Raw genomic sequence first — 11,036 nt, 5'->3', positions numbered from 1 at the left:
CCCGTCAAGGAAAAGATTCCTCCCATTTCAGCAGGCTGGAATTGTTTGGGTTTCAGCGGTGTCCAGGGCGAGATGGATTTTTGCTTTTACTTCTTTGTTCTGGCTGATCATTAAAGCCTCCCAGGTCTCCAAACTTCTCTCTGGTTCGTTGTAACTAGGGCATGTCCACACCATATGTATTATACCTGCAATTTCGTTATAGTGTTTCAACCGAGGGTCCTGTGTCACCGGATGCCATCTTCTTAGTGCGAGTGGGTTGGGAAAAAACCCCGCCTACAACTTTCTCCATATAATCTCTTCTTTTCTGCTTATAATTTTGTCTGCTCGAGGCAGTGTCTGCCTTTCTAATCTGTAATGATTGAGGATATCATGCTTTGTTTTCACCTCTTCGCTCAGAACGGGCTCCCTGCTCGACGACCGCCCTAGTATCCCTGTGTGTAAATCCTCGGCCAGTGTGTGCACTGTCTCGCTTCCTCGCAGCCCCTCGTGGGATGAAGTCACGACAAGGTTAATCAGCTCTGCCGGTGGCGGTCCGGCAGCCAGAACTTTAACCACTTCGGCAGACGTCCTGCCTGCATTGTAGTTTCGGACAACTAACTGGGAATCGGTTACAATCACCCTTACATTCTGTTGTATTAGGGCCAGCGCAATGACCACCTCCTTAGCCACTGTTGCGTCCCTCTGTCGAATGCTGCAGCACGAGACCAGGCCCGAACATAGCAGAGTCCTATTGGGAGTCTCTCATGAAGGGTACCTCAAGTCAAGAGCAACGATCATTTCCAGTGCTATAAGGAGGATTGCTCTTCAAGGACCTTCTTTTGAGTTATAAGGGTGTCTCCGATGCAGTTAGGGAGCACCCAGGTGCCATGCAAGGAGCTACGTCCCCACTATTTGTTCCAATCGCAATAAAATGTTTATACCACCGTCCTCCCCGGTTGCTAGGGTTACGAAACCCGTTCTGCGTTTGTATTCCGCCGCGTCCGTGTAAACCACGTCCTGTCTGTTTGCTAGTTTTTTCTGTGGAGCTTTCGCTCTGTCTTTTCTTCTACCCTCATGGTTTACCGCGGTGTATGTTCCTTGGAAGTGGCGGGATTCTTATTTTGTTCCTTATGTGTGTTGAGACATCCTCAGTCAGGTTTAGCCTTGCTCGAGTTCGAAGCCTAATTCTACTTTTAGTCCCGATCGGCTGCGTAGGAGTCGTTGCTACTGTGCTACTTTGGTAGCCTCAATGAGCTCGTCTAACGTGTTTGAAATCCCCATGGTGAGAATTTTTGGGATGGATGTGTACAAAGGAAGGGCTAGGGCGGTTTTGACATCTTTTCTAATTGGGATTTAAATCTTGTTCTTTTCTGGTTTTGCCAGCCGTAGGTATGGTGCCACGTATGTGATCCTATTTACACATGAATGCATTGGTATCAATAAACTTTCCTCTTTTATTCCCGCGTGTTTGTTTGTTATTCTCTTGACTAGCCCACACGTCCTGCCTACCGTCAATTCGAGTTTTTGTATCGTTTCAGTGTTCTTACCGCTTGATTGGATCCGAAGACCGTTTCTACCCAGGGATTTTGTCCCCATTTACCGTTAGCGTTATCCCGTGTTCCTGAAGCTTTCTTTGTCTATTTTGTCGACCGAGGAAGAGTGCTTCCTAATTCTCTGCAGAGCATTTGAGCGCTATTTGGTTTAGGTACAACTCAATTTCCTCAATCGCTGTTTGGAGTGTATTTTTGATGGGCGCCTCACTGCCTCTAGTAACCCAGAGGGCGAGATGGTCCGCGTATATTGTGTAGATGATTGGTTTTGTTTGGTTTGTGGTGTTTAACATCCCAGAGCGACTCAGGCTATGAGAGACGCCGTAGTGGAGGACTCCGGAAATTTTGAATAGTCCTTCTACACCTACTAATTTATTTGGTAGGTCAATAATTGCATTGTCGAAGAGTGTTGGTTATACGACTGAGCCTTGAGAAGTACCTTTGTTATCCAATCTTATTCGTTTCTCTTCCTTCCCTCCTAGGCAGATATTAACTCTTTTATTTGAAAGAAAGTCTTTGACGTAATTATATGTCTTTCTACCTGCATTTAGAGTTTCTCGGCGTTCTAATATGGCTGAGAAGTCAACGTTGTCGAAAGCTTTGGCCATGTCTAGACCCATTTTTACTCTTGTGTCTAACGTTTTATTGTCTAGCACTTGCTGTTTATGTTGAAGCATGACGTCACATGCGGAAAGACGTGCCCTGAATCCGATCATTGTGTCTGAGTAAAATTCCTGTTCTTCTAGGAATCTGTTTAGTCTCGTTTTTATTACGTGCTCCATTAACTTACACATGAGCTAAGCGAAATGGGCCTCAGGTTTTCTAGGATAAGGACTAGGTTGGCCTCTTTCCCCAATGGTGGTGTAGTTATCGCCAGGCAGGGGCGACCGCGGCCACCTTTATTTGAGGAGAAGCTGAAGAGGTGACGACGGCAGCGTCTGGCCGAGGCGAAGGTCGCGAGTGTGCCTAAGCTCTCGTCCTGGCGCTGCTTCATTCTCTTCGGCACGTGCCGGACGCATGCCACGCGAGTCGCTACAGGGCTCTTTCCCTAGACGATTGGTCGAAAAAAAAAAGAAAAAAGGAAAGAAACTCGCAGTCTAAGCAAAAAGCACTGCTCTAAAAAAACTATCAAGAAGGCTATACACACAAGTACATGTTACGTTCGTGTCCAAGTCGTAGTCCAAGGGGCAAGCAGGTTTCTTCACTGGCTGTTCATGAGGTCGCGGCTGAGTAGAACGTAGCGGTAGAGCAAGCGGGACTGTTGAGGACCGTGCGGCCGCACCTTGAATCGTCCCGCTTGTCCACTTGGCATGCGACGGCGCTGAAGGCAGGTTTTGTGCTCACAACGAACTGGCCGAATGGATGCTGCAAAGCACTGCGGCGAGCCAGTTTTGGGGACGGAACGTGACGAAGAGCTATGTACCGTCCTAAGCTTGCAGCACGAGAGGGCAAAATTAACCCTATGAAGACAGAGGCTGTGGGCTGTGATGTACGTACGCACGGGTCACTTGCGGTAGGCATAAGCTGACATGTTGTTGCTGCCTGATAGGAGCTTGGAAAAGCGGGAGGTGCACAACAAATGCAAAATGAGTGGCCATAGGCTCTGTGACACGAACCAGAGATGTTTCGTCGCATAGCGCGTTGTGTTCGAGCGAGGTGGCTGCGGAGCCCACTGATGCGCACTCGCGATGGAGGGCTTTTGCAGACGATGAGCAGGACGCTTGGTGCGAGAAATCGAGGCACCTGCTGAAGTCCGGTGCTACTGCCTCACACGACTCGCATGCCAGCACTTGAATGACGGCAAAGCTTGCTACTTGTATAATGGGAGTGTAAGTTACGGTACAGGTGGACGGAATAGCTCAGGCTGCACTTAACAGTGCTGAGGCTGCGCTTACGATAGATACGTGTGGGAGAGTAGCCGGGCCTGATGCGCTAGGCAGGAGTGGCAGGGAGCTGGCCGTAGACAGCTGCGGCGTGCTGTGGCCCGAGGATGTAGCCGCAAGCGATAGTGATGCTGGTGAGGTTGCGGATTCTGGCGGCGGCGAAAGTTAGTCTACCGCGTCATAGAGCGGCAGCGGGCAGTAGCTTTCGCTGAAGTACGCCAGGCAAGCCGGCAAAGGATGTCAGGCGGTAGAATTTTGTAGAGGACTGCGTGCTTGAACAGCTGGATGGTGATGCAGTTCTGGTACATCGCAGCCTCCAGTTGAACGAACCACCCACCGACGCCTGCAGGCCGGAACATCGGAAGCGGCGGGTCGAAAGCCGGGCCTTGCCAATATGCCATCCTAGGACGCCACCGGGGTGAAGACACGGTTCTCCGGGTCACCACAAATGTAAAGATCGCCAGGAAGGGGCGGCCGCGGCCACATTTATTTAAGCAGAAGTTGAAGAGTTGACGACGGCAGCGTCCGGCCGAGGCAAAGGTCGCGAGCGTTCCTAAGCTCTCGTGCCGGCGCTGCTTCCTTCTCTTCGGCACGTGCCGTATTACTACTGTTCAGCCAAGCCATTTTTTACCGCTTGAAATACCGCGCATATCTATTGGTCCCTTCTCTCAAAATCCGCCTTGTGAGCAGCGTCCCGCTTTTCAAATTCCACTGTTATACTTTCTGTCAGTTGTTTCATGAATTGCATTAGCGTTCCATTCAGCAGTTTTATGTCTTGGTTCTGTTTATCATTCAGTTGTTCGAATTTGGTCTCGAGATCTGACTCTTTGGTTGTTTTCTTTTTAAGTGGGGGTTTTTCCGCCTCTATAGCCTCTGCTTCTTTATCCTGCTCCACCTGCATAGATTCCGTTGCCTGTGCCTGTTCCGGTTTGTCTTCCGCGGTTATCTCAGCTGCTGTTTCTACCCTTTTCTTACTTCTTAATATACTCAGTCAGATGCTCTGCCTGTTGTTTAATGATCTCTTTGATTGCTTTAACTGTGTCGGAGTCCTGGGAAACTTTAGCTGACCAGCTCACCTTTGATGTTTGCTGCGTGCGCTGGGTCCCGTACCTGGCCTACCGGCTACTAAAAAACAGCTCGGACCTGGCCTACCGACTACTGCAAAACAGCTCCTACGTGAAAAGTCCATCCCGCCGCTTCATAGTCTGGGCTCCGGCCCATTCTGGGCTAAGAGGAAACGAGGCAGCAGATTCCGCCGCCCACGCGCTTTCTAACCGGCCAACCTCGTCTCCTTCCTCCTCAGAAGAATCAACACCAGCCTACACTTTCAGAGAAATTACGCAGCTGTACCAAAACAGACACAATATTTACCCCCACCCGTGTAAAAGGTTAACAAGAGCGGAGAAACGCGTGTTTCTGCGGCTCCTTATGAATACCATGATGTGCCCGGCGTCACTTAAACACATTCACAGTACCTTCTCCGGGCAGTGCCCGCACTGCGGGGAAATGTCCTCGGACCTTTTCCACATGGTGTGGGCGTGCCCCTCCAACCCTTCCTTTGCACCTAACCGAAACACTACCCGGGAGGACTTGGATGCGACCTTACTCGCCTGCTCCGACATGGAAGTCCAAAAGGCCTTGGTCAAACAAGCAATGGCGGCAGCGGAAGCCACTGGGGTCCCGTACTAGGGACTCCACCTAGTATTTGTAAGGGGAAGGGCACTTAGCCTGACCCCAGAGCAACCTTTATGTAATTCTATGCTTTTATTAAACGTTTTCACCACCACCACCGTGCGTTGCTGTTGCAGTCCGGTTTGTAGCCGGGGAAAGGACGCTGACCGGTTCATCATTGTGCTGCTGGATCATTCGCTGGTCCGACTGCTTCTCCGGCCTTGTTGCTTCTCCTCTTCAGCTTCTTTTTTGGCTTCCCACTGTATGGTGTATGAAGTGCGAAATATATATTTGCACCTCTTGTCCCCGGCGTACTGCTCCTTGCCGCATAGTTGACACTTCGGTGTACACAGGTGCCCCTGGGGGGGGGGGTGGAGGGCAATGTCGTGCCAGATCCGCGGCACTTCCCACTTGTAGCAGACTTCCTACTGTTTTTATAGCGAAAGCAATACTGCTTTCACTTTTCAGCCCTTTCGTAGCGAGGCGGTAGCTACCATTGACCTTTAGCGTGACCTTTGGCGCGCCGCCGAGCACAGCTGCGCAAAAGCAGGGGCCCCAACTCGCGCCGTCAACTCGCGAGGCGGTAGCTACCAACCGCGGCCTAACTCCGGCTCCGACCGCAGCTACCGCCGGGGGTGCAACGTTGAATACTACAGGACGCGGCATAGCGGCAGGTGGAACCAACGCAGTCTCCAGGGATGCTTTCATTTCTGCTGGCGTAAAGAATGCCGTTGCAGCCGGTGCCGCAGTGGTAGTTGTACATTCTGCTTAACCTCACCGAAAACCAATTATATCGTTGCAGCCACGGCACTCCTTGCCTCGCTACTAGTTATACATAGAATAACCAGGTAGCACTCCGCAATAAACAATAGTTGAATCATATGCCGTGGCCAGAGTGAATCACTGAACCATAAGCATAACCACAACCGCCACAACCAGCTACACCACCAGCTGAACCTAGGCGTAGCCATAGCTATTGCTTTCGCAATAACCAGGCCTAACCAAGCTAAGCCACTGCCAATTTTTTTTAGACAAAGCACTTGAAGGCTTCTCCGCTTACGACCACTGTGCGTGGTACTTTTTCCTCTTCGGAAATGATTAGGAAACATTTGGCCTTCCCCATTCTTCGTGCATCATTGACTGGTGGGTTGAATCAACACCTTCTCGACTTTTAGAAGGCCTGCTCACATCCTCTTCTCCCCATCCGTCTCCGTCCAATACCCTCTTCCCTAAGGCCCTTCCACGGAGGCCTTGACGTCACGCCAGTTGCCCCCGGCACCCCGGACGCTGCTTTCGGCCACTTGGTGTTCGCATTGAATCTGTCGCGGCTACTTGTTATGACACCCAGGTGCGCGTCTGTTGCAGGTTTTTTGCGTTCGGTAATTATTAAGGGAGCTTGACTAATACTCGAGTATATTTTTTCGCACTACCGAGGCATGCACCGCCAATATCTAAGCCAGCTTTTAAAGTTGTAAACAGCGTTCTAAAGTAGATTCGCAAATGCTTTTATACACATGGTTTTATTGACAGGAAGGGTTGGAAGCGGCCAATTTCATTTTTTCTTAACGTCTTCATTTTTCTCTTCGCAGCTTTTTGTTTTTGTTTTTTTGCGCTGTACTTTCAATATGATCGTTTCTCATTTTACGAAAGCTGTTGAAAGTAACATTTATTGTAGTACGCACTACATGCCGCAATAGACTTCTGGTGTGGGACCATTTTTACAGGTTTCCAAGGCGACATCACGCAGAAATGAAGTACCAATGGGGCTAGCCTGCCACCGGATTTGCATCTTATAGGCCGTCATTTCACCGTCCACCGCTTCGGTGGTAGACAACTGCATGGCCCTACGGGGCTGAGACTGGTTCAAGTAAGCTGAACAGCTCGGGTAAATAGGTGGTACGGCATTGGACATCAGATGAAACATGTCACTGTCAACTGACAGTCTTTCCTGTTGCTGCATCAAAGTGTGATAGCTTCTTCATTAGGTCTTTCTCTTGGAAGGGAAGTTCATAAACTTGCGCAATGTATGAAAAATATGTAGTCACTTATTGCCTTCACTTATTAGACACTATTACATAATTTGCTTGTTATTAAGCAGTCCAGCACAGTACTGCATACTTCTGTTGACTGTCCCTGCCCTGATCAAAGTGCACTAAGACAGCCAGTATTTTCACGTCAAACATTATTTAAGCCCTTCGTGACCTTCTGGTCGAGCACGCTGGGTATGTGGAGTGGGGCATCAACTTCAGTTTCTCACCACTGAATGCACGCTGGGTGTGAAATACTTCCGTGGGATGACTCTAATCCACGATTCATTTGTTGGAAGGAGGCAGCAGAGCAGGTAACAAACACAACATAAGAAGCACACACAAACACAAGGACAACGCTTCATTACTGCTAGCATCCTTTGTAAATACGAGAACATGCACCTTGGGACCAGTGTCCCAAGTTCCAGTGAGACCAGTGTCCCAAGATAGTTCCCGCGACACCCAGGAACACAACACTGCCCTATGTTACGCCACGTCAAGTGTAGACCTGCGCAACGCCATATCCTCGTTTCGAGCACCGGTGATGCTGGTCACACTTCAATATTTTGCACGTACTGATACATGCAAAAATGCACGCTTACGATTGAAAACGCACTTGAGCGTGGAAAAGCAACCCATACATAACGTCAGCGCGGAGCTGTGCAGCACCAAACCTAACCAGGAGAGTGGGCAGCGACGACTGAAAAGCTGATATTCAATTGCTCAAACATTTTCACTCGAACCTGTTTCCGCGAACGTTCGGAGAAAGCCTTTATTGGCTCACACTATCGTCGAACAAAGCTGTCCGGGTGAGCGGCGCACCCACCTGATTGGTCGGCAGAGAAGTGACATCACCAGCCAGCAAAATCGAAGCGACCAACCAGAAGTCTCATTTTGTCTAGCGTTCATTCCATCTGCAATCCCACACTTGAACGCGCGCCAAGGAACGTCACGCTACAGGAGCGATGGTGTACCGTCCAAACGCCAACGGTGTTGGCAGAAAATGACAACTAGCGTGACGTAGACGGCTGGGGAGAGGAGGATGTGAGCAGGCCTTGTAAAAGTCGAGAAGGTCTTGCTCCATCACGCTGGTTGTCCTTTTCTCCCAAGCCCCGAAGTAAATAAAGCCATAGAAGACCTCAACCCTGGAAAATCTCCTCGACCAGACGGGCTTGCAGCCGCCCTTTATAAAGAATTCAAAGACAATTTCGCCCCAGTTTTGACTACATTATTTAATGAGGTCTATGACAAATATACGCTTCCCCCGTTTTTTCTAACAGCCCATACAATTTTATTACCGAACAACGTTGACGAAGCCAAGCTTCAACAAGTTACCGCATACAGACCAATCTCCCTGACGAACACAGATTATAAGATCATGAAACTTCTTGCTAAAAGGCTTCAAACTGTAATGGAAGAATTAGTAGGACCGCATCAGACCTGCGGCATTAAAGGCCGGACCATATATATTGTGGGGCCCCACAGCCCCTTTTAGCGTTTCGAACCGCGCGCGCTTTTTTCTGTTTGTGTTGGTGTCCGCCCGGGCAGCGCGAGTACGCATGAGCGAGCTGCCCGGAGCGGGGGCGACATGTTATCGGCGCGAGACAGAGGGTAGATAAGCGCGTTGGAAGCAGGGCTCGGGGCTTTTTCGTCGGGCGGCCGGCCAGAGAAGGGGGGCGTGGCAGCGTCCCAAGCCGGCGGGATGTACACGGACGACGGAGCGGAGTCCTGCGAGGCGAAGACGGAAGCGGCGCCTTCAAGGAAGCCTTAGGAGTGTTAGCGTGAGTGCTGCCACGCGAGTAGCAATGTTTTTGTACCGTGATCAACGCTTTGGCCCGATTACTCGCCCTATCCGCGCCGCAGTGTGTTTTGTGTTGTCGCGGTGAAGCCCTGACCCATGTTCCGTTTTATTCTGCATAGTCCATTGTCGCGAACTTCGACGGCATGTTTCCAGCGCAGTTTTGACCACTGCTGTTTCTTTTCTATTTTATACTTTTCTGTTGATCCGGAATAAACCGGTGTTTTTAAGAAAGACTTGGTTTTCACTCGTCGGGCGAGACCATCGCTCGCGAACCCGTATTCTGGAAGGCGGAGCCTTCATTTGGCGCCCAACGTGATTTCTACTCGAGCTTTGGCTTGCCACGCGAGTGTACCAATTTGAGGTTAGGTTCATGCAGTTTCGTGCGCAGCGATGTCGGACTTACCGGGTGCAAGCGCCCAGTTAACGGAGACAGTTCGGCCTCCCACACGGGCGGGTTCCGAGCATGAGCGCTCAGAAGACAGGAAAAGCAAACCGTCGGACATTTGTAGCGGAATTCTTGGCCTCCTGAACGAGCTACTGGAATCAAAGGCACATTTCAGAGAAATGGTAGGAAGCGAGGCAGTTTCGTTAACGCCCACTCCCTTGTATCGCGATAATCAGCTGCGGCTGAATTTGGCCGTGCCAAGGTTTGAAGGATACGCCGATAAGAAATCTGTGTGCGATTTTCTGTATGAAATCGACGATTATCAGATGGCAATGGCAATTTCGGACAGCGCTCTGGTCACGCGTGTGCTTCCCGTAGCTTTGGTAGGTTCCGCAGCAACCTGGAGGCGTAGACAGCGGCCGTTCACAACAAAGCAGGATTTTATAGACCGTTTTCGAGAAGAGTTTTTGCCGCCTGACTATGACATCCTTATGAAAGACGAGCTTTGCACCAGGACGCAAGGCGAAAGCGAGGGTTTGCTAGAGTTTTTGCGCAGTTTTCAAGAGCTGCATGAGCGGGCAGATCCTGCAGTTCCGGAACCAGAGAAGGTGGCTCATGCTATACATCGGTGCCATCCAAGGTACCAGCCATATCTCCGGCGTCGCCAGTTCGCGGACTTCGATGACATGGCTAGAGAAGCATCCCGCATCGAGGCATCTTTCCTGGCGGAGCTCCAGTACAAACCACCTCCCCCTGCAGAGACTTGCCTTGAGCCGTCCTGTGCGTGGCCGGGATCATCGGCAGCACGCAGCCTGGAGACGCCAGGCTGCCGTACGGGGGCTGGCGACTTGCACGGAGTCACAAGCCCTGATGCGTCTACTCAGGTGACGAGCCGATTTCATGGGGCGACAGGTCAGACGGGGCCCCGTGTCTTCTTGCCATACGCAGGCGCTGGTACCCCTTGTGTGGCAGCAGTTGGGACACCCCACGTCAGAGCGCGCAAATCCCGGCGATCTCCTACAGCGGCTGCCGGCTACCATTCACCTACGGGTGCAGCGTGGGTGTCACCACCGGGTGCAACGTGGACGTCACCTACGGGTGCAGCGTGGGTGTCACCACCGGGTGCAACGTGGACGTCACCTACGGGTGCAGCGTGGGTGTCACCACCGGGTGCAACGCGGACGTCTCCTACCAGTGCAACGCAGACGTCTCCTACCAGTGCAGCGTGGGTGTCATCACCGGGTGCAACGTGGGTGTCACCACCGGGTGCAACGTGGGTGTCACCACCGGGTGCAACGTGGGTGTCACCACCGGGTGCAACGTGGACGTCACCTACGGGTGCAGCGTGGGTGTCACCACCGGGTGCAACGCGGACGTCTTCTACCAGTGCAACGTGGGTGTCACCACCGGGTGCAACGTGGGTGTCACCACCGGGTGCAACGGTGTCGCCATCAGGTGAGAAGCGCGCGTCGCCCCCGGGCACAACTTGTCCTCCGATTCGCAGATCCAGGACAACACAGGGGAGAGTGTTTTGGTCATCGCACCATCCAGCGGCCAGGCCGCACAGACGTGGCCAACCACAGGGAGAGCTGATCCAGCCGCTACCTTTCCTGCCTGAATCGAACCAGGTGCCACCGACCCAGGTGTCTTCGACACAGGTACCATTGTCACCACCTGCTATGCATGAGGCAGACCCCGAGAAGCCCTACAAACACTCGGTGAGTGCAGTCCCGTCAACTT

This window comes from Amblyomma maculatum, chromosome 3 (assembly GCF_055883805.1).
Source record: "Amblyomma maculatum isolate TAMU_Amacu chromosome 3, ASM5588380v1, whole genome shotgun sequence".
Classification (NCBI taxonomy): Eukaryota; Metazoa; Arthropoda; class Arachnida; order Ixodida; family Ixodidae; genus Amblyomma; species Amblyomma maculatum.
The sequence above is the reverse complement of the archived record's forward strand: the minus strand, read 5'-3'. Positions refer to the sequence as shown.